The sequence below is a fragment of the Thunnus albacares genome, chromosome 5 (genome assembly GCF_914725855.1).
Source record: "Thunnus albacares chromosome 5, fThuAlb1.1, whole genome shotgun sequence".
NCBI classification, from domain to species: domain Eukaryota; kingdom Metazoa; phylum Chordata; class Actinopteri; order Scombriformes; family Scombridae; genus Thunnus; species Thunnus albacares.
The window spans coordinates 14,155,592-14,178,932 of record NC_058110.1 but is presented as its reverse complement, the minus strand read 5'-3'; the positions used below and the strand labels follow the sequence as shown (position 1 = coordinate 14,178,932).

The following is a 23,341-nucleotide window of genomic DNA, read 5'->3' as shown; positions in this document are numbered from 1 at the left end:
GCAAAATAAAATAAGTTGTTAACCTGTTGGAGGTGCGCTGGTCGTGTGAAGCTCTTCATCAAATATCGTCATCACTGTGGCTGTTTCTGCTTGTACTATTCCTCCCTGCATTGTTTCTAACTGATCGGCTTAACAAATAGCTCCAAATACTTTCATATGTTGTTGTGTCAACCGGTTTTTAGCGCCAATTCTTCACAATTATATAGTCATTTAAATTATATTATTTTATTATTTAAAATAATAATTTAAAATAATTTAATATGAAGCTAATGTTGGGTTCTCATCAGCGGTAAGTCAATACGACTCTGATACAGCTGCCCCTTGGCAGGTTTCTGGAAAGCTGGCTGATCAGAACAGAGTGGACTCATCAAGAGGGGGGCCTTTAAGAGACAGGAGCTAAGACTGCCTGCGAGAGACAGAGGCTGAACTGAGGGCTGCATAAAGGGCCAGTATAAGATAAATAAAGAGTTTTTTGAACTGTGAATCATGCAAACCTACTCTAGTCAAGTCCCAGAATAAGAATATAGAGCTGGAAATGAGCATAATAGGTCCCCTTTAATGAGAGAAAGGAAAGCAGGGTGGAGGAATGAGAACCAACATATGACCGATTTGAACCCATGTCCGTAAGAGCCACCTGAAGGCTTGTTGTGCTTGATCTAAGTAGTTGAGGTATCCATGTGAGGGAGACATGGAGAGAAGATAGGAATGAACAAATAAGAACGAGCTCCATCCATGATAAATCTTGTGATAAATTATCTCGTTATCTCAAGAAATCTGCCTTTTCTTTTCTCAAGATAAGGGGATAAATTATCTTCTGATCTTGAGATAACAGCATTAAAAAAATATTTGCAAGCGGGGCCGTTCTCGGCTTCCGTAGATGTGGGACAGTTTTGTGCCATGTAATGCATTTTTGAGAACACTTCCTGACAGGCTTCATGAGTGTGTTGATCTACTGGGAGGGTGTGTGTATACTGTTTTTAGAGGAAAACAATAGACATAGAGGCAGTAGACAAGAGTACAGTTTGAGAAAGTTGTATGATAGGGTCTTTGTGTGGTGAATTGCCTTAGATCAGACAGTGCATGTCATTTTTCTCTCCCTGAGCAGACATGCACACACATTTTGGCAAATAAATAGGTAGCTGGGGATTGGTTCAACCACAACAACAGCTGCTCATGTCTGGCCACTTTCATGTTAGCCAGCAGCCAGCCATGCAGGCTGTGCACTGGAAGACACAGTTTGTTGGCAGAGTCTGAAAGCATGTGCTGTGTATCTACCAGACACACAAAAAAGTTCTTGTACGTTACACAACATGAGTGTGAGGAGCTATGAATAGTGTGATTTGCAGTTTGTTTTGAATGTGTTAAGTAACAGGGGTGTACAGTCAGGTCATGGTTCAGTAAACAATGCATTATAACAGCAACAGTAGTGAACTTATTTATGGCCATAAAATGCACAAAACAGTCTTGAAAATAGTTTTTCTTCATACACATTTGTAGATTTTGGTGAGAAAAGCGTAAAAGAGTAGATCCTCTTAGTACCATACATGATAAAATAATTAGCTTGTTTTACAAACCTTATATAGAATAAAACCCAAGAACAAAGTCTGACTGAATGTCTATGTACTAAAATGTTTTCATTAAAGTCTTCTCTGTTAATCCTCTGTGTGGCCACAATGAGCTCCCTCCTTGAAGATTTTGAGACTTTATGGGGCTAACGTTCTCCAAATATCCCTATTTCAGCAGAAACTCTAATGGATGCTGTTCTTTTTGTACAGTGTGAGAAGATATTTAGAGGTGGCATGAATGCAAAGTCAGTGGAATCATGATGTTTGTTGGCATGAATGGACGTGAAAGTCATCAACTGAGCTTGAAAATATTTCAGTTTGAGTGGAAATTAGCAGTAATCTCAGTTTGGGAGCCATCTGATAAGATTTGACTTGATTTTATTTATATCATTACCAAATGTGTATCTTTGCGTTTTAGTATCTCAAAATATAATGCTAAGTGGCGTTCTGGTGATATAAGATGCAGACTACGTACAGTATTTGCAAGGTCTCTGGTTCAAGTGCAGCTGGGGACTTTTGGTGCATCTCATCCACCTTCTCTCCCCTCATGTCCTGTCAGGTTTCTACAGTAAGCTGTCTGATAAAGACAAAAAATGCCCCCAAAACTATATATATAAAAATACCATACTACGATATATCCCATTCCACTGCAAATACTCAGATTACAAAATTACAATAACTATTTGTTGATATTGCACTAAGCCACCGTGTTTTCCCCTGTTCACCTCTCTTTGTAATGTTGGTCAACACTATTTCGCCCCAAATCACCATGTAAACAAACAATAATTTGAAGAGCGGGTGTTTGAAACGAGGCTGCGAACCTCTTACTGATCCTGAATTGTTTTATGGCTTCAGCCTTATGAGGAGGGACAAGTCGGGAAATACTATATGACACAAATACTAACAACACCAGTCTATAACTAATACTATAACACCAGTCTCAGGTGGGTTTCAACCCTTTAATCAAGCATCAACACACATACACACATTCTCTGCTTTCACTACTGTTTAGGAGATGTTATTACAGCCTTGCTGAATTCGTGGAGGGTAGAGGAAAGGGTGTGCATCATTAAGTAGAGGATTCAGAAGACCTTTATAATCTGTGTCATCTCTGTAGACATTTTATTCACCTCAGACATGCTCCAAATGACCTCTACTTAAAGTACAATGTCTGGCCTGTGAGCGCTCTGTTTGTCTCCTTTGTGACAGTGTGTGTCCCCCGTTGATCAGGGCGTGTCTTCAGATGGGCATCAGGGGGCCAATGAGAGGAAGCCTGGAATGGAGACGCGTGCACACAGACACACACACACACACACATGCGCGCACCCAGACACACTCACACACAGATTAACGGGGTAAGCTGTGCCGCTCATCTGGGATAAATGCGGTCAGAGAGGGGAACAGCTGAGCAAACAGCTCTGGCAAGAGGCAGAGAGCAGAGTGGAGAGGGAGAGAGGGAAGCAGGGATGACGGACTATTCATCCCGGCGCAGCGTTGGTGACCGGCTGCCACGTTGGATATGTATCAGCCCTGAACCTGGGAGAATGGGCACCAGTGGAGGTAATGGCTAACAGACACACACATATACTACACTCAGCTGCCAACAGGTTTGTTTTTTTTTTCCTGGGGCAAACTGCAAAGGGAATGGGAATATAAGAGTAAACTGTGCCCTGGAAGAAAGAAACAATTGAGATGTCTGGGAAATCCCTTGTCTTTTTTTATAGCGACAAGTCAAGGACAGATGCCAGTGCAGATCTATTGTCTGTATCAATCATCATTATTTTTCCCTCAAGAATCTAGCTGAATTTTTTCTGTCTTTTTCTAAAATAAAATAGGTGACACATGGAAAATGAGTAATGGTTAAAAAAAATAAGATGAAGAATGAATGGAGAATAAAAAATTGCTCTTATAAAAACACAACATAAAAATCATACACATTTAAGTTTAAACAGAAACTCTTGTTTGATGTGATTTGCAGAGCACCAGATGTGGCACAGCAGTTAAGCGAGAGGAGTCATGCTTTAGATAAAACACAAGCAGAGGTATTATGCTGGGACATACACCCTTGTTGTACAGTACATTACGAGGCCAGATGGCCAGATGCTGATAGTCAGTGATGAACCAATGAAACCGGTGTCATTAGGATAGATAACAGTGATCTGCCACATTAATCCTCCAGTACTTGGTGCAGATGAAGGGGAAATACAGCATCTGAAACTGTCATAACCTAATTGGCTGTGTTGCTGCGTGATGCCTAGTTTGATCATAAATTGATGGGTTAGACTTTGAGGTGGAAGTTCTTGAATGTAAGATGTCATTTTCTTTTAGGTTTTTATTTTTTTGGAGACAAAACCATAGACCAACAAGGAAAGATGTGCCTTTCTGACAGTTAAAGCTAATTGTATCAGCTACACTTTATTCAACACCACTGTAGTGTCAAACACATTAGGCTGTCCCTCACCCATCCACACAGCAAAGTCAAAACTAATAGGTAAGGCTCAGTGCAATTTAGGTCGCAAATTGAATTGTGACACTTAAAATCCACTTTCGTCTCAAGGCTTTCAGAGGTTGTCATCTCCTCGACCCATTTTGTTGGCCAACTCAATTTACAGAACTCATACTGAAACCTTCTTTTCAGTGTCGCTACCGGCTTTAGGAATTACTAAGCGAAAAATTAACTGTGATCCTGCAGTCTCATTTTGGCACATTGACATTTCTAGGGCGGACTTGTTGTTGCTGAACATGCTTTGGAAAAACTGCATGGGCAAAATAACTTTGTCAAAAGGATATAATGCCTCAAAAGGAATATCGACTTGAACGCCTAAAAACATCGCGTTCGGTTTTCTTTGCTTTGACATGTAAAGGGTTTGCTTTGTCTGGCTCTCTGCAATTGTTCCCTTTCATGTCCAAAAAGATTTGACGTCTGAAAACAGTTATTTAGGTTTCTGAAAAGGCCTTTATCAACTGCTGCTGTGTACATATGCAGGGTCTATTAAGCAAGACACTCGAGAAGTCTAAACAACCTTTTGAACCTCTTTCCCAGCAAGATGACGGAGGTTTTCTTGTAGGTAGCTGGTTTTAGGTTTTCATTCAGTTTTTTTTTTGTTACTACTGCCTGTACAGCACATCTGCTCTGTTGGTTTAGTGGGTTAGTTGTTTGTTGTACACTTCTGTTGCAAAGCACCATTTTTTGTAGTTCAGTTAAAGATTTATTTTTATATTTATTCAGAAGCAAAGGAGGTCTGCATCCTCAAAAATCCACAACTTAAACTCTACCTTAACTCTAATTTCTTCTCTTTGTCTTGGGATTTGGCTTCAATCAATGTCTAGCAATGTTCTTGTTTAATGGAAAATTGCAACCTATGCCTTGTATACTGTGCACACTGTATATAGTACAGTGTAAAGTAGACTAGATGTGGAGTCCTTTTTATTGTGTTTTTGGTCTGACTGAAGTCCTGCATGGAATCGGAGTAATAACATCATCTTTCTCTGTCAGAAATAGGAAAGTTTGATGAAAACAGCTGAAAGCGCTGTCTTATTTTATTACAGTCATGTCACTGGATATTTTGCAAAATGGGGACCACAATGTATGAACTGTACCAAATCCAAACCCTGCATCCTCTTCCTGTGGCAGCAGTGCTCCATCGTCACCTCGCCAGATTGGGGGAGCAGCTGATGGCAGTTATCAAATTCCCACTAGTTCTCTGTCAGTCTCTTTACCATTCATGTCCGATCTGCCAACCTCCTGCCAGTGTCTCAGGGGGTTCTCCCAGTTAAACCAAGGTTAAATCAAATCAATCCCCATGTCCACATGATTAGGCCTTACCAAATTGTTAATTATCCAGAGCATGGGGGAGTTGATAAAAGCGATGGGCAATAAAAGACAGGGGGATGGGGGCACTTACAGTAGATATGGTACTGTTGTAGAGTGCTCCGTTACACAGTTCATTCTCTGGTCTCAGCTTCTCAAATATGAGGATTTGCTGCTTTTCTCAGTTTTATATTAATATGAATGAAATACATTGAGTTTTGGACAGTTAGACAGTCAAAATAAGAATTTTGAAGATGTCAACATGGGTTTTGGGAACATGTGACAGGCATTTTCATCATTTTTTAGATTAAACTACTAATCAATTCATGGCAAAAGTAAAATAGAAATAAAGAAATTTGACTCATCACTTGATAATGATGCTGGCCTGGCAACCAGCTATTAATACAACTTTGGTTGGTGTCTTACCAAACCAACTGCTTTCATGTCTTTGAAAGTCTGCCAGAGACTTCATGTACTTGACAAACACTATGCTTAAGGTTAACCAATAAAACAGTAATGTCAGACCTTGAAGCAGTCATGTAAACGTTTTTTTTTTTTTTTTTAATTTGAAATTAAGCTTTTGTATCTGAGCTTTCCCTCTATTGCTCTGCCAGAAAATGGCTTTGTCAGGCTATTTTAGCTGAGGCTTCAAAGATTACATTTCCCCAGATTTGCTATTCTGGGAGTAAAATGGCCTTTGCGGTGTAACAGGCTTCTGATGGGAAATGCTCCTGAAGGGAGAGAGAGCCCTGGGTCACTGTGACTCCTGGGTCTGCAGAGATGCGGATACAGTGCAGGTCTCTCCTCCTGTTCTGTGATCAAAGGTCTGTTTTAGCTGTGCGACTCAACTCAAACAGACGACTATCCATCCCGACACAAACATACACACTCACTCTCTTATTTCGATGCTGTTTAATCTTGCCTCTGCAATGGAGATTGACAGATGAGCTGCTCATGTCCTAAACTTTGGTCACATACTTGGTAGTGTGCTTAATCTGCCCACACTCAGCTTTTCCACATAATCTCAAGAACCTTCTTTAATCCGTGGATGTCTGCAAGCTTTCATTATAAGCCTCTGGGAAGCCACATTTTGCATGTGTGTTTATGTGTGAGTGTGTGTGTGTGGTTTTGTGCATGTTTGCTTGCACTGCCATGTCTATGATGCTTCAGCGCGTTTGCTGACTCGACTCCTCACACCACTCACCAATGAGTATGAGACTGACTATGACAGGCCCTACACAAGCTCCATGCATTATTTAGCTAATGGTCAGGTGGCAGATGCTAGAGTGCTTGTACTGAGACCATTGTCCCAGCGGGCAAAGGTTGCCCTTCTCCCCTCTACAATCACTTCATTTTTTTCTGAGTAAGATCAGTGATGTTCCTCCCTGCTGGTCAGTGAGCTCACTGTGGTTTTTCTTGGTATCCTCCCAGTAGTTAATGTGGCCTCCCAGAGGTTTATATTTTAGAGCTTGCAGCCACCCACAGCTTTAAGGGCTAATATCTGAGCTCTGAGTGCAGAACTACCCATCACATCTACATGATCAAAAAAACTAATCACAATAGCCACACCAGGACACCAGCGCAGTTCACGGATGCACTTTACACTCCAAGATAAAGCCAGCTGTGTGCACAAATTCATTGTGGCTCCATATTAAAACATAACTTTATATATATGTATACAAAATGTCATATTAATGCATAAAGTAAAGCTTACTGCAGCATTTCTCTGTTTTATATCAACATGAATTGATAATCTTTGGGATTTGGACTTTTAGTCGGAGAAAATTAGAGCAATTTCACCTCAGGTTCTGGAAAACTGTTCATTTTACTGACTAATTGACTAATTAAAAAACATTATATAGACGAATCAATAAGGAAAATCGTTGTTCATCGTAGCTTTACTTTTCTTTGCATTGTTTTTGCCTTATAGCGTATCTCTGAGCACTGTGCTGTGATTACACCAGAATACATTTCACTGAGGCAGTATGGGGTAGATGGTTCGGTGTAAATCAGGTCGAGTAATTACAGACCTAAGATATCAATCTAGCCTGGCTTATTATGTTGATGCATAAACAACAAGCTAAATCATTTGTCCCTAATATTCCTACAGTGAGCTGTGTGGCAAAAAGCATGAAATGTCTGTCCAACTTTACACCAGCTGAGGCCTGAGCTTGGAATCTAATGATGCTAATTGCAATCATTAGCTTGGCTTTAGAGGAGCGGCTCAGATGTTGTTTGGACATGGACGTTCATTGTGACACATTCTGTTGTATTGTGTAGTATCATCAAAAGCTAACTGGAGCACCATAGAGTGCTGGCTGGTGTAATTGGGAGATGTTAATTAGTCTATTGGATGGAGCTTGTACCCTCCTGAGTACTGCCTTTGTGTGCTGCCCTTTTCTGTGTACAAAGCCAACCTAATGCTTATGTCAGTGTAAATGTCTGAATGTGTGTGCACGCGTGAGGAAGAGAGAAATCATAGGACAGTGTGAGTGTGTGTACTTCTGTTTGTATACATGCACGACACACTCTGGGGGTCTAGCTAATGAGGCAGTCATTTGTTTAACGTAATCACCCACTAGTTTATGCCACCCGCTTCCCCTGGCACAGGGACAAGCCCTATTATAAAAAGGGCGTGTTTGAATCACATTAGCACATTTACCCCCACCTCCCTGTCTCCTCACCCTAACTCCTCATTCATATGCTGAAATGGATCATCAATACCCTGCTGCCACTGCAACAGCCAAGCATTAATGATGCCATGCACAAGGGATGCACCAATAGAGACAGAGCGCAATCAAGTCCCTCCCACAACAAAAACAAAACAATTCATCGCTCTCCATTGACTGCATGTTGAGTGAAGGTGCCTCCTTGTCACTTCTGTCTGCTAGCAAACAACTGAAAAATGCCTAAAACCTGCTGTGTGGTGGGTTGCACTACCAACAAGGTAAAGAACCCAGAACTAAGTATTTATAAGCTCCCGAACCGAAAAACTGAGCCTTTAAGAAGACAAAAGTGGATACAGGGAATAAGATGTGAGGCATCGGCAGGATGAATGGAAAAAAAGTTGGATCCTGACACTCAGTATGCCTACCTGTGCAGCAAGCATTTTGTCACTGGTAAGTCAAATATCCAAATGTCAGTTTTAGGCTAACTGTATTTCTGTAAGTTAAGCTAAAGTATTTTGACACAATGTAAATTGTTTTATAGTGGAATGTGGATAAGCCAGAAAGCTATGTAGTATTATGTTTGCAAGTATCTTAGCTAACTACAGTAGCTTGCTATCATATAGCTAATATTTGCTTGCTAACAGCTAACTTGTCCATCATCATTTTACTTATCATATGCTCCCCAACTTCCCTCTATATCTGGCTCTATTTTGGCCATAAATAAATTGTAACACTAATTTTCCTCCCTCATGTGGTGTACCAACCCTGGAGAATCTTGCAAAAACATCAGATTTATACAGGATGCATTATTCCAGTCAAATTTTCCTTTCTCTCACTGTGTATGTGTGTGAGTGAGAGGCTGAGAGGGGCGATAAATCAACTTTATTTACCACAGCAGAATTAGAATTTTTTTTTTAATTGGAATTAGTTTGGCTATCTTGTGTCAACTATTGATTTGTTGCCTCAAATTAGAGATGCTACCTAAATGATTTATGTTGTTTCAGACTCCAAATGTCATGATGAGTCTCATCCAGACTACATTTCAACCTTACTGCCTCACAAGACTGTAAAAATAGCCAAAATTGCAAAATAGAAAGAAGCGTCATCAACTCCATGCTACCGCCATGACAACCCTGCCCACGACTGATGACCCTCTGAATCCCAACCCAAACTTACCTGAAGAGCACCCAACAACAGAACAGGTTTACCAGGAGATTGACGTTTTAAGAGAGGAAAGGGATGCTGCCAGGAGAGAGAGATGAGGCTCAACAGAGATCTAAAGCCAGCAGTTTCAAAGAGGACGATGAGGAATGCAAATTGATGACTGGTGTATCCTGGACCGTTTTTGTTGTAGTTCATGCATGCGTTGCTCAGTTCATTCAATTCACTTGACTCCACAACTTGACCTCAGGAAACCAGTTACTCCACACGTTGCTAAAGCTACACCAAAACCCAACAAAGCCTGTACTGGCGGCTCAAATGTTTGGATTAAATAGAACAACAGTTTTATGTGTTTTCACCAAGTGGATAAATGTCATGTATGCTAAAATAGCATACCTGGCCTCAAGAACTCTCAGTCTCACATTACATAGTCATCACTAGATGCCCCAATAAATGGTTTGTGCAGTGAGACTCTGAATCCAGCCCTCTTCACTTGCAAGTTGACCTGGGATTGATCATGCGGATAACTTGCAGATTGACTTGATCATGCAGATAAATGTGGGTGGAGGTTCCTTGTTTGGACAATGAATGGCTACAGGTCTTAAAACAACCTAAAACAAGTCACAAGTGTCAAGTTTGACTTTCCTGGTATCTGGTTTTAACTTACCCTGCTCTACAGTCACAATGGGCTGCCACAAATGTCCCATTACTCCTCACAGCAACCCATGTGTGATGTGATGTATCAGTGACCCTCAAGGATGGCTTCACATGATCCTTGAAGACTGTGCAGTCTCAATTGGCTGGTTTATGGTGGTATACAACTTGCACCCATCCACTTTCAAAAAATTGTGGACATCCAAAGAATTTTTCATTGTTGTTTGAGTTTAGACTAGATTCCTAACAAAAGATAAGACAAAGAATAAGCAATCAGCGTGGATACTCTTCTCATGCCAAGCTTTTATTAGGTCTTTTATAACACTGGGGATGTAACTTTTGCAAAGCTGAGGCTATGTGCCTTGATTATTATTAACTAAGTTACAGTTGCTAATTTGGCCAAACAAACTATGGAGGTTGAAACTACAAAGCTATGCAAGACCTGGTTTTGATCTTTATTAGGTTAAATGATTATCTTACCTGGTGATTTGATCAAATTGCTGTAAATATCAAAGTATTTCTCTTCTGGCCGTTAGATGGGATCATTTCTCCAAGAAAAGCAAGGTAAGAAAAAGGGACACTGAGATAGACGGACAATACTGAGTTTGTCAATATACCTTTTCCTCTCTGGTAGATAAAGGGTGCTAAAATAATCATTTGACATGCTGGAATCTAATATTTTTAGCTAGCTACAGGCATTTTGTTAGCATTTCAGCCCTTGGTTGAATGTTATGGCTCAGATCGTTTTCCCCTCTGGTGGGCGTGGTCTTCGGAGTATGATGTCTCTATGATGCTGAAGCCAAATATGTCTGAACAGGCCTTTTTAAAAAAGTTTCTCTGGAAAAGAAAACAGTTCTTTGCATTTGATGGCGTTTTCAAACAAACTGCAAATTTTCATTGGCCTTGATGTTGGTTTTGAGCTTAGTAGAGTTATTTGCAAGTGTGGACTCACTTAATTTTGAATATAAACCGAATGGAAACATTGTATGAGCGAAGTGGCGGAGTGGAATCATAGGCTATTTCTCAGGGCAGGAATATCAATTATACTGTATATGCATTGTCAGATATTGCTGGCTGATATGATTCATATGTACTGTAACCGTTGACTCTTGCTCTTAATTTGTCAAATATACATTTGACATTTCGAGTTGACATTGTGGGTGTGTGTGATGTGCTACTGTGTGTAACTTTGTATTATGTGTCCTGTGTGTTTTTTTGCTTCATACTGTTTTCTTATTGTGCTGTTATATGTTTTAATTGTGACCTGCCGAAGGGACTGTAGATGAAAATTAGCTGTAAGCTGCTAAGCCTCACAAATACAGTAAAATAAATAAATAAATAAACTTAGTAGGCTTTAAGAGCCCTCATAGGGCTGTTTAGCTTTCAGACCTATTGATACGCATGATTAGTTTTATGGGAAAACATGTAAAAAAAAAAAAATCCTTTTTACTATCTTGGTCAGGCCGAGACTTGATGGCCAGTAAATCAGTCAGATGAGTCATTTATAGTTCAACAGAAAACAGAATCTGCAAATCAGTTGACAGACGGCCTATCTGATCCTTCAGCTACCTGTCCTCTACAAGATAACAAACATCACCCGATAGGCTGAGAGAGGATCAGCTGCCGCTAATGAAAAACAGGCCTTTCATCACTATTCAGTCTTGGAGTGAAAATACAGCGGCCAAAATTTATCATGCATAAACTTGGCCTGAAGTGCAGTTTCCATGTTTTTAATGGGGAAAGGAATTAACACCTCACATCAAAGATAAACACAGATATTTCTGGCTGCATCTTTCCCTTCTCTCAAAAAAAAAAAAAGAAAAAGTGTTTTGTTTTTGATCTATCCTTCATGTTTCAGTTTTCAAAAGTAGGCGCAAATTGCACTTGAGGGAAGTGTTGTGCAAATTAGGGCCCGAGCGTAACGAATGGCTTAATCAGAGCTTATATAGAGAAGGCTGCAAACATCAGACGATTGCGAGGCTAATGCTGGGATCAGGCTGAAGAAGTTCATTGGTATCAAATTCCAAATCATATTAACTGAAGTGCCATAACACAGAGAGCAGCTGAAACTGGTCCAGAGACATGCAGACTCATACACATACATAACATTATTATTATTAGAGTATACAGATATTAGTCAATAAAATGGGGGGAAAATTGCCATCACAAATTCACAAAATCTAAGATGCCATCTTCAAATTGTGACATTCAGTTGGCAAAAGAACAGAAAAGCATGAGAGTCCTTGAGAGGGTTATAGTACAGTATTAATGCACAGGATGAATGTAAAGAAATATTTTCCTCCTCTGTAATAATAGCACAGATGTAGCATGGTGTATTATGTCCTTTATTTTTTGGAGACTGCTAAGAGCTGAACCTAAACAACATGGAGTAATTCTCGAGAGGACGCACCAGTAGGGAACACAATAGTGAGCACGATTTGAGAAGCGTACACTTTGTCATGTAATGATCTCTGGCATTCCTTCTGTAATCACAGCGCAGATATTAAGCTGAGACATGCATGGAAAGTAATGAGAAAATAGGCCTGTAACACTGATAGTCTTGCATCACATTCACCAACTTCACATGCTGCTAGACAGATCAGTAATCCTTCTGTTGTTTGCGAGTGCGACACAATATCAGAAGATTTTTTCTCTTTTTTGGCGGTCTTCTGAAGCATGAAAAGCATTGTTTTGGCTGTGAAGTACTTTTGATGTGGGATCCTGTGAGGAAAACGCACGAAGAAAGATGTATAGAAAATGTAAAATACGCTGTCGCCAACTTCGCTGGATAATGAAAGAGCCTCACAACACAAGAGGAATCCCACTTCAAAAAATGCGTCTGATGTCAGAGGGGGACTTTACCCTCTTCATGCACAGTCATAAACATTCCCATTTCTTATTCTCTAAGATCTGCTGGTGCTTGTATGTCATAAAGGCAGACAGTATTTTAGAGATTTTGGAGTCTGTTTATAGCGAAAAAGACATTCGTGAGAGTTGAATTTGAAGGATTTTTTTTTGTCTCTGTGCTTCCTCCCACAATCAGAAACCGGTAGGGAGGCGGCAGGTAATCCAATTATTTATTCTCACGTAAACTGGCTGATGGAGGTGTTGAATTATTACATGTGTAGCCTGAACGGACAGAAACAGACTATTAGAAAGAAATTGGCCATTAGAGTGAAACCACCACCTCAAATGACATCCTCAAAATATCCGGCGCCTGAAAATCCAGGTGCCTGTTTAGTCAAGTCTAACTTGAAGACACAAACAAGAGGGAGAGAACATTATGTAACCAGACGCGCATCTGGACCTTTTCTTGGTAATTGGAATGATTACTAATGCAGGGGGCCAGGAGGCCAGCTGAGTCCTGCGATTGCCCTTGTGTTGTCTCCTCTGGGAGCCGAACTGTCCCGTAGAGCTGAGGGCCAAATCAATGTCTCTGATTTGGACTGCAGCTGGGTCTTCTCTACAAACATTAGCTCCTCCACCACAGGAGATGCCGGCTGCCTTATTGAAATAAATGACTGTTCATATTAACAGCTGCAAGGTGCACACAAGAGAGGAAAGCCGTGCGTCTAAATGTGACATGGTCACATGGTAAATGTATAATAACATTAGCCGTCATTTATCATTTGATGGTGATGTATGATTTTAAAAAAATAGCAGTTTAACTCATTTTGATAAGCCTCTCTCTTCATCCATTCATCGCCTTCATTTATTTTTGGTCTTTTTCATATGAAATCCTGTTTAAGTATTCGCAGTAGGCATCCTCTATAATACATAAGAAGGCATAACTTTGTTTTGACTGTGTGTCAGTAATGAGCTGTGATCTGAGAAGTTGTTGTGGTTTTGGGAGAATTTTGCCCAACATACTTTCTGTAGATCTAACAAATTACTTGTGACCTACAGTCAAAGTTGTGTAAAGTACTATTGACAGTTCTTGTTTCATAGCCAACCTGCAATTTTCAGACACTCATACTTGTATTGTTGATGAGTAATTTCATTTTCATCCCACTTTTTTGGCCTCCAAACCACATTTATCACTTTTCTGACAGCGAGCAAGCAAATTCAGTTTGTTCTGTATTTATTTATTTATTTTAACCATTGTTTATTCAGGGTAAAATTGACTGAGTGTTGAGCTCTTTTATAGCAATCCCTTGAGTTCACATTCATATGGGCTAGAAGGATATACAATAACAACCACAGTCATAACAGTAAAATGTCAAATAAAGCAAATAACTAGCAGACACGTCTGGCAAGAGTGATATAGAGCAATAAAAACAGTAAAATGACCAAAAAAAAGTCAAATAACAACACATAAATAACAAATAACTCTGCCAAGAAGGATATACAGCAACAATAATGCATCTCATAAAGCATTACTACACTCTCATTCTTTCAACATATCCCAGCCTTATTATAGGCTGACATGACTCCAGCAGCATCTGATATTTGGTCCAGAGGGTGCAAAACAGTTTCTCAGATCTCCAGACTGCTGAACTTCTCACATAAAATTCCCACTGTTGAGACTCAGCAGACAACTCAAACCTATGTTTTTATGCTTGACTTGCTTTTGTTGGTATTGATCACTGATGTGTTACATAGTTTTACCACAGTGGCAGAAGAAGTGAATGAAAAAGCATTAGGTTATATGGGGACCACATTAAATAGACAGCCAGTGTCAGACAGCCAGTGAGCAACCTTTTCAGCATCGGTTGGGTTACAATGCATGTTTATGGCCTTGTTTCACACTGTCTGCACTATCATCCTTTAAACAAGCAAATTGCAGCAAACAAAGGCAATCCTAAGTAAACCGTGGTGCTAATACTTACCAATGAAAACATACAAACCAGAGTTCTGCAAATAATATAAGACATCTAGACTGAAATTGTGTTTCTCCTCTGTCTGTCAGTATTGAAGGTGTAATCCAGAGTGACAGTCTTTGTTGATATTGCCAAAAGCAATTTGTTGAACATATTTGCCGCCTAATGAATTTGGAAATGAAATACAAACAGCCAGAGTAATGTTACAAATTACTGTTTGATTACCAGAATGCAATCTCTCTGGGAAGAGCAAATGGCTGATATACAGCAAATCAAATATGTAGTTACAGCGAGCTTTGGATTCTAGTAAATCAATTTTGTTCCAGAGATTACTGAGGAAATATAAACTATTTTTGCTCTGGAACATACAGTTTCATAATGTGAATAATGCCAAAAAAAAAAAAAAACAGGAAAGAATGTAAACTCAAAGTAAAGGGAGTATAATCCTAAGGATTTGTAAGTCAAAGTTGTTTCTAACCTCCGTGCAAAGAGGAGGCTTTTATGTGATGATGGAAATTTCCAGTTATCAGGCTGTTTTGGCAAAGTCAGATATAATAGCCTTGTTTTCTGTTGCAGTGTTTTGACATTTGTTTCTTTTATAAACCCTCCTGGTCCTGTTTGTTTTTTTCAGAAATGTTCAGTAACAGCAGATTTTTGCAGACTCTTTCTGTAATACTTGATGGTCTGTAGTAGTCACTCTGTGTCTTTCCTCCGGTCAATTTTTGTCTCAGCTAACTGTCAATTTCTGCATGATTCAGATTCAGTTTGACTTACTTTTTAAGGGAAAAAAAGAGGGTTTTGAGTGACTTTTTCTGTTTCTCATCTTCTCCATCTCATTTTTCTTCCCTGTTTCATCCTGCCTCTGTCCCCTTAGGGATTTCTGTCTGATAGGAATGTGGTTTCCAATCTCTTGTTCATCCCTCCAAATGTCAACGTCTGGTGTTTATTTTCTGCTGGTGCTGTTGTGTTTTCTGAATTCTCCTAATTAAAATGCTGGTTTGTGTAGTTATTTCTCACGTTCTCTGTTCCATCATTTTTTCCCTGTGATTTGTTAAACGGTTAGTCGATGTGGGTGGATTTTTTCTTCTTCCTTCCTTCTATCTTAGACAGAGTCCTCTGTACCGTTTGTTCTCATCCTAGAAAATTTAGCTGAGCGTTGGTGTATCCAACAAGAGCCTGTGACATCAGTTTATTCCCCTCTATAACCTGGCAGCAGAATTTTCTCACAATTTGGATTCACGCCATGGGTTATCAGTTGAGTCAGTTTCTTTCTTCCAGTCTGTTCCCAAAAGGCTCGGCTTTGCCCGAACTTGCCCTCACCCCCCAACCCTGCAATTTGTGGCAGCCGCTGAGGAGATGACAGGATTGTTCCAGGTCAGCCACGGAGCTTTTCGACCTCTACTCCTCTTTGTCTCTTATCCAGAAAATGACACACTCGCTTGGGTAAGCCAGCTTGATTTCACCTCAGAGCCTTATCCTTTAGTCACGCTCCGATAAGTGATTGACCAAAATGGCAGGCTGTCACAACAAAGCTAGGCACTAAACTCACAGACTCCAAATATCCTGGTTACCTGCTGATGCTTGGACGGCAAAATCAATCCAGCAATAAATCTGGGATTGTGAACTGAGACTGTGAATATGTCTGTCATGGGGAAAAAAAAGAAGTGCCACCTATATAGTTACAGGGTTAAGCCACAAGTTGATGGAGTTGGGGTGTCATGGCAACAGGCACTGTGGACAAAACCCTATGTATAAAAACCCTCTGTTTCTGCTGCAACTCGGACTATTCCATACCACCCTGAGCAGTGGTAGTAATGGACTGAACCATGTTGCACCCCTTCTGAACGGGCAGGATCTGTCCAGTCCAATCCACAGTAAAACCCACTACGGACTGGGTGATGGTTCTTTTGTTTGTTTTGCTTGTTTATGTGTGCATTAAACTGTAAAGGTGGCATCAACCATTGTGAATGTGGTCAGCAAAATACAGGTAACTGTATATTCCTTATAGACAACTTTTTAACGTGAACAACAGCTGTTTATTTTAGCGATTTTTGAGACAGAGAATAAAATCTTTGTCTCTATGATAAAGCTTCAGAGTCCTGTGTGATGTCTGATAAGTCTTCAGACTCATGGATATATATCACCGGCCTGCGTGGATTGTGTTTCATTTTCTCATCAGCAGCTATAGCAACACAGCTCTACTAACACAGCCCACTTGCATTTTTTAACACAGTGCCATTGTCGGCAATTCTTCTATTTTATCTGTCCTGTCATTATAACCTTGTTCTGTGTCACATTCTTGCGCTACTTTTAATCTGTTCTCTTTAAACTCGAGAGACTGGAATGTCCACTCCTCACAAGCTCAATACTTAATCCATGCAATGCACTGGCCCTGATATTCAGTTCATGTTGTTCCAATTTAGTGCTACATGGGTGCATGTACTGATAGTGCTTTTTTGTATATCACTCACCAGGTTTCAGCTTTATCTTCTTCTTCTTGTCACTGGATGCCAATATGTCTGTTTTCTCCATTAATCAATTAGTAGTTTGGTCTTTAAAATGTCAATCAGACCCAAGATGCAAACTAAAATGTCGCATTTTGTGACGACCAACAGTCTACAACCCAAAGATATTCCATTTACCATCATAAACCAGAAAATATTCACATTTAAGAAGCTGAAACCAGAGAATGTTAGCATTTTCTCTTAAAATATGACTCAAAAGGATTAATTGATTATCAAAATAGTTTGCGATTCATTTACTGTTGACTGACTGATTAATCAGTGTTGCTGCTCTACAACTCTTACAACAACCGACATCTACAAGCCAAACAGTAGCAAGACAAATTGCAGTTTTTCTGGTTTTGAAACCTAACTTTAATTTGACTGTTTTCAAAGTGTTGCAGTTCTGTTCAATAAAGAAAATGATCTGAAGTCTGTTTTTGCTGAAATGAGTCTCTCTTGCTACTGCTTGGCCCCGATACAGGATGGGTATCATTTTGTAGGCTTGTTTTTCAAATCTTATTCCAGAGACAAAATGAACCATCTGGTGTGAAATATTGGATCCTGAAGCTTAACACATACAGTAACAGGTCCTTATTTGCCCCACTGATACAGCACCTTTCAAGTGTACCACCGCAATATATACAGTGTACAGAGACTCATTCATCAAAACATGTGTCCCCAGACTCCCTCTGTCTGCCACCGAGATAATTAGAATCTGCACACAAGGCATCAGATTGACTTTCGACAGGCTCAGTCAGGCTTTCATTTTAAGTCTTTAAATCTGTCATACACTTGTCTAAACGATGAGATGGTAAGGCTAAGGAGCTACACAGTCTATTTTGTCTGTAAATCTTCCACACTTTTCATTTATGAATTCATTGTCAAGGCACTTTTATCACACCAGATGAGATGTGCTTGGGTTATTGACAGAGCTGGTAGGGGGATCATTAGCTGGCACAGGGATGTGTCAGTGTAGATCAGTGATATAAGTGTTGTTATGTGCACTGTCATCCTTTGACATTGGACGTAACAAGATGGAGGTAGTCTGCTGAGTTTTTTTTTTTTTTTTTGTTTGGCTTCCTTCATTTAATTTTGAGCTAATTGCAGTTTCTGCATGCCTTGGGGAAAAGAGGTGAGACGAGGAGAGGAGAAGCTATCATTCCCTAATTTGTATGGTAACCTGTCTGACACGAACACGCACAGGCCGGATGAGAACAGCCTATTCTTGTTTACCGAGTGAGGACATAGCGGTAATAAGAGACGGCTAGGCTGAAGGGACAGGAGATGATCAATTGAAACGGAGTCAGAGGAGGGAGAAAAGACGTGAGGAGAACTCAAGACGCGAGCCAAATGGAGGGACAAAAAAAAAAAAAAGAGGAAAGAGATTATTACTGTAAATGGAAGCTATTTAAATGTATAATACACCATAAATGTGTAAACGCTTTAACAGCAATTGCAATTTTAAAGCAATAAAACATCTACAGTGAACGTGTATTGAGGTATAAATTCGTATATATCTACTATATGAGATAATGGGATAGGGAGAAATCCATCACCAAAACGTTTACTGACTCAGCCTCTGCAGCCTGAACATGTTTATTATAGTCACTTTCTGTTTTGTCTGGACAAACTCATTCTTTTCTTTCTTTGCCATTACGATTACTGTTATTATTATTGCAGGCTTATGCAATCAGATACATTAGGTCTGCAATGAATACTGTGAAGTTAATAATGCTTAGTTTTTGTTGACATTTTGTCAGATAGTTGTTTATCTGATGATATATTCATTTGTCATATTATTTGGTGGTGTCATACAACATTCAGAAACCACACAATGTTATGACATACAAGATAAAAACACTGCAAATTATGACATCAACTCCTCTGTGATAGAGTCACGTTATTAGTGAGTAAACAAAAAAGTAAATTACAAAAAAATTAATCAAAATATCTTGTGGAATGATGAAATGTAAGTGTAAGATTATACGTGGGGGGAAACTGTCCTTCAAGTACAGCATGACAGCAGCACAATAGCTCCACTGACAAGGTATTAATTTTTGTGTGTGTGAAGATGATGAGCTGTTGAAAAGGGGAATCTGAACGATGCCTTCTCTGAATCACCTATTGAACTGGTATCAAAGTAAAAAGCTGCTGTCTTGCCTCACAGGAATGGTACCTGATGAACATTACCATTACTCCATTTACCAGTATATAATGGGAAAGTGAAGGGTATTTATTTTTTCAGGGTAATAGTTTGCAGAATAAGTTCCAGTTCTTCATCTTGATTGTGCCTCCAATTACTTTACAGACAATAAGGCAAGTGTATTTCAATTGAACCAATCAGCAATCAATCTTTGGATGAATTATAGACAAGAGACAGAGGAGCATGTTGGAGAGATATAATAAACTTACCTAATCTTAATACCCAAACCTCCATAAACATTAAACATGGAGAACTGTCCAAGAAAATGTGATGTAAGAAGTATAGAGAAACATCAATGGATATAAATAGAAAAGATATATCAATATATCAATGGAAATTGATCTGAGCTCCATCAATGTCTGCTTTGTGAACTGAAGTGCTACATACACGGAAGGTTAGAGAGAGACAGGAAATGACAATCTCTCCACTTACAAGGTGAACTGACAGAAAACCAAAAAAAAAAAACCACGAGGAACCCTTGACTGCCACATAACGCTGACTTGTTTGATGAGTATCCTTGAAGTGAACAATAGCCTGGAGTGACAGAGAGCGATTCACACAGGAGATCTGAAGCTAGAGAGGTGTAGAGACAGCCAGAGATCCGGTGAAAGAGAACGAGGGATCTAAAGTGAGAGACAGAGAGAGGCAAAGTGACACAGAAAGCGAGACCTAAAAAAGAGAGAGTTTGTGGGGCAGACACGCCTCGGGGCCTGCAAACCTGCAGAGGGATTAATGACGTGAGGTCAGACCCTGAGCTTGTTTACAAAGAGACGCACAGCTATTTTCACAATTGCTGGCTTCCTTCGCCGTGAGAAAGGCACAAACCAAACTCTACAACTACAGTACCCAACATGCAACTAGAGAGACGGACCTGAGGGACAGAGGGAGTGTTGTATGTGTACAGTGAGCATTTGACAGTTACTAAAGCTTTAAAGTGTAGCGCAGGGGGTTTTTTTATTCACAGTTTTATAATGCACATAAAAACAAGTGGACGGGAAAGTACTCAGGTGACAAAAATGAATGCGTGAAGGATGCAGAGGAGGAGAGTTGGACTGTAGGGAGACCAGGAGGGTCTCCAGTGGCTCTTGAGGTAAGCTGGCTTTGTGTTAGGTACCGGGGGCCTTTTCACTGGACATATTTAGGGCTACCAACTAGGACACAGGTGTACCGGCTGTAGAAACAGACTTGTGTTACTAAATGAGGGCCACAGAGATAGAGAGCACCGTGAGGGTTATTTGCCTGTTGTGCAACCTTGACCAAAACACGTCCCACGCAGCGTCTCAAGGTCGTAGTGGGTGTGAACTGTTTTGTCTCTTAATAAAAACTACTTGAGCACACCATATTCAACACAAGAGGCTTCTTTATTCATAAAAAGCACAAGCGAATATCAAAAACACATTCCACTACGCAGTCTGTGTAAATGACACTGACCCCAGCGGCGATGCTGCAGTGTCGTATCTCTTACAAGAAGCTGTTTTTAACTGAGAGGACCCATTTAATTTAGCTGAGACGATACTGTAGGTGACCTGTGACAAAACTCCACTGTGCTATTTTGAATATAGGACACTATCAAATCCACTCAGTGAGCTCCCTGATGTCATACCTACATCTCTGCAGACAGTTGTTGGCTGTTTCTGCTTTAAATGGATTTGCACAAAAATTAATGAATACTGTAAATTCCTGAGATGAATATCCTCGTCTGTTTTGTGCATATTTAATTTTCAAAGTATAAATCTTTTTGTTTGGAGGTTTTCTTTTCTTATTCTCACATATTTCAGGCCAAAAGTAAACTCTCCAGTACAACTACAAAGATGTTTAATACAAGAAAAATTCCAGTCAGTGATAAATGTGAGGTATTTATACAAAATCAATGAGTCTTATACATTTGCCACCAGTGTGGCATCAGGACATCCATCACAGAATACGATGAGATGCCAAATCAACCAAAAGCAAAAGATGGGTGCAATGTTCAGTCACCTTTAGGGCTGCAATTTATGATCATTGTCCAATAATTTCACCATTTATTTTTGTGATATTTGATTAATTTTTGTAGTCCATCGATCTGAACAACAGGCCAAAACCCAAAGATGCATTGATATGAAGCAGAAATCTCTCACTTTTGAGAGGCTGGAATCTGTGAATTTAGCTTCAAGGTCTTCAAAAATTATTAATTTATTGTAAATTAGTTAATTGATTAATTGTTTCAGTATGTCAGTTTAGGTTCATTTTGCTTTCAATAGACTGTTTGTGAGAGTTATCCAGCAGTCAGTGGTCAGAGCTAGCTTGTCTACCCTGGTTAGCTTAACGTTTAGCTCATCCTTCTTCACCTCAAAGTGTTTTTAATGCGTTTAGTCACAGTAGCTCTCGATGGCACTCGGGTTTGAGGTACCAAACTAGCTCTTTCAATCCCTCCCCTGCCCTCTACCACACTGATTGATTTGTGATGGCCTAATAACAAAGTAACACCTATGTTGTTATTACAGATAGACGATAGGATTAGCATGCTAGGCTAACAGTCCGTCAGATGTGTGACTTTATATCCACGCCGTCTTTCAGAGCACACAAACACCATAAACACACCTGTCACCTGCCCAGCACAGTGCTGTGAAATCAGAGACACCACAGCTACACATTATTTTTACAGTCTATGGGCTACACACAGCACAGCACAGGTATGCTAACGATGCTAGCCATGCTAACCAGCTGCCAGCTGCCATGCAGGCTGGTAAAACGGATCTGTCATGTCTCTTTGTATCTGTGAGTCGGTGCTCCTGTCAATGTCGGAGCCTCTGTGTGAGACGCTTCAGTCGGTAAATATGTGTTTTTAAAACTTCTTTCAGGGCTGCACTCACTCTCAGTCCTGCATGGTACTGAAATTTGGCACCAATTGACCTAACGTGAACAACATGAAGTAATGAGTTCAGTACCCAACCCTAGTATGCAAATTGACCTATAGACTGACATGTGTAACTGGTCAAAAATATTCTTGGTGGTTAACTGATTAATAGTTAACTGTTGACATTCCTAGTTTCAGGAGATGCAGAGTGAAAAGCATCTAGGTCTGAGCTTCTGAGTTTATTTCATCTGTGGGGGAAATAAGACAGATAATTGGAAAGACAAGGGAACAGCTTGACAAGGGCTGTTGTAGAATAGCGGTGGGGAAAATGTAGCAATAAAGCATCTTGGCAGGGTCAAAAACCTGGCAGCGTCAGAGTTCAAAGAGCACCAACCTTCGCTTCTCTATCTCCTGCTGTCGTTGTCAGTGTTTACTCAAAACAGCACTTCTTCTTGGTGGCAGACAGACAGAAATGTCAACACCCAGGAACCGCAGTACTTAGAGACTCCCTCCGCTTCTTTGCCTAGCAACACATTGCAGTGACAGCTTACATCACCGAGCTTGCTGGCAAAGTCCTCTGCAACAAGCTTCTCAGCAGCTGTCTGTAAATGGGGAAAAGGCAAAGCGTGGAATATGAAAAAGTGACAGGAAATGCTGAAAAGGCCTCCAGCTGACAACAATTAGGACCGTTTTGTGTTATTGTTTTGTCAGTGGGAAACTAGATATGAATTCTTGTGAGTGGTGGTTTTGTCTGAAGTTATGTCTGGGAGAAAAATAGAAAAATCTTGTGTTTCTGAGCATTCTTTGACTTAGTGGTTTGTGCGATGGCTGCATTTATTGCCAATATTGAAAGCCAGCCAGCCAGTGCTGTATGGGTGCCAATACACACTCACATACCTGTGTATCCTGGTATGTTGAGTACATCCTCATGCTATTGAGCTAATAATCTACTTTCTTCATTCCCAGGCAGCAGTCATGTGTTTCTTTATGACATATTTCATTGTTAATGACTTGTCTATTGGTAACACATCTTTAGAGACATGTAACGTTATTCATAACAGGAATCTAGCATTGTGTCATTTATTACATTAGTGGGGCAACAGGGAGCCTAATTATCC

The 23,341-nt window shown here is 40.0% G+C and overlaps 1 protein-coding gene across 2 annotated transcripts in view; it reads left to right on the top strand.

Moving 5' to 3' along the window:
• LOC122982122 (kazrin-like) overlaps positions 1-23,341 on the top strand; it is a 159,208-nt gene that overhangs the window by 71,476 nt on the left and 64,391 nt on the right. The gene's annotated exons all lie outside the window — the stretch shown is intronic.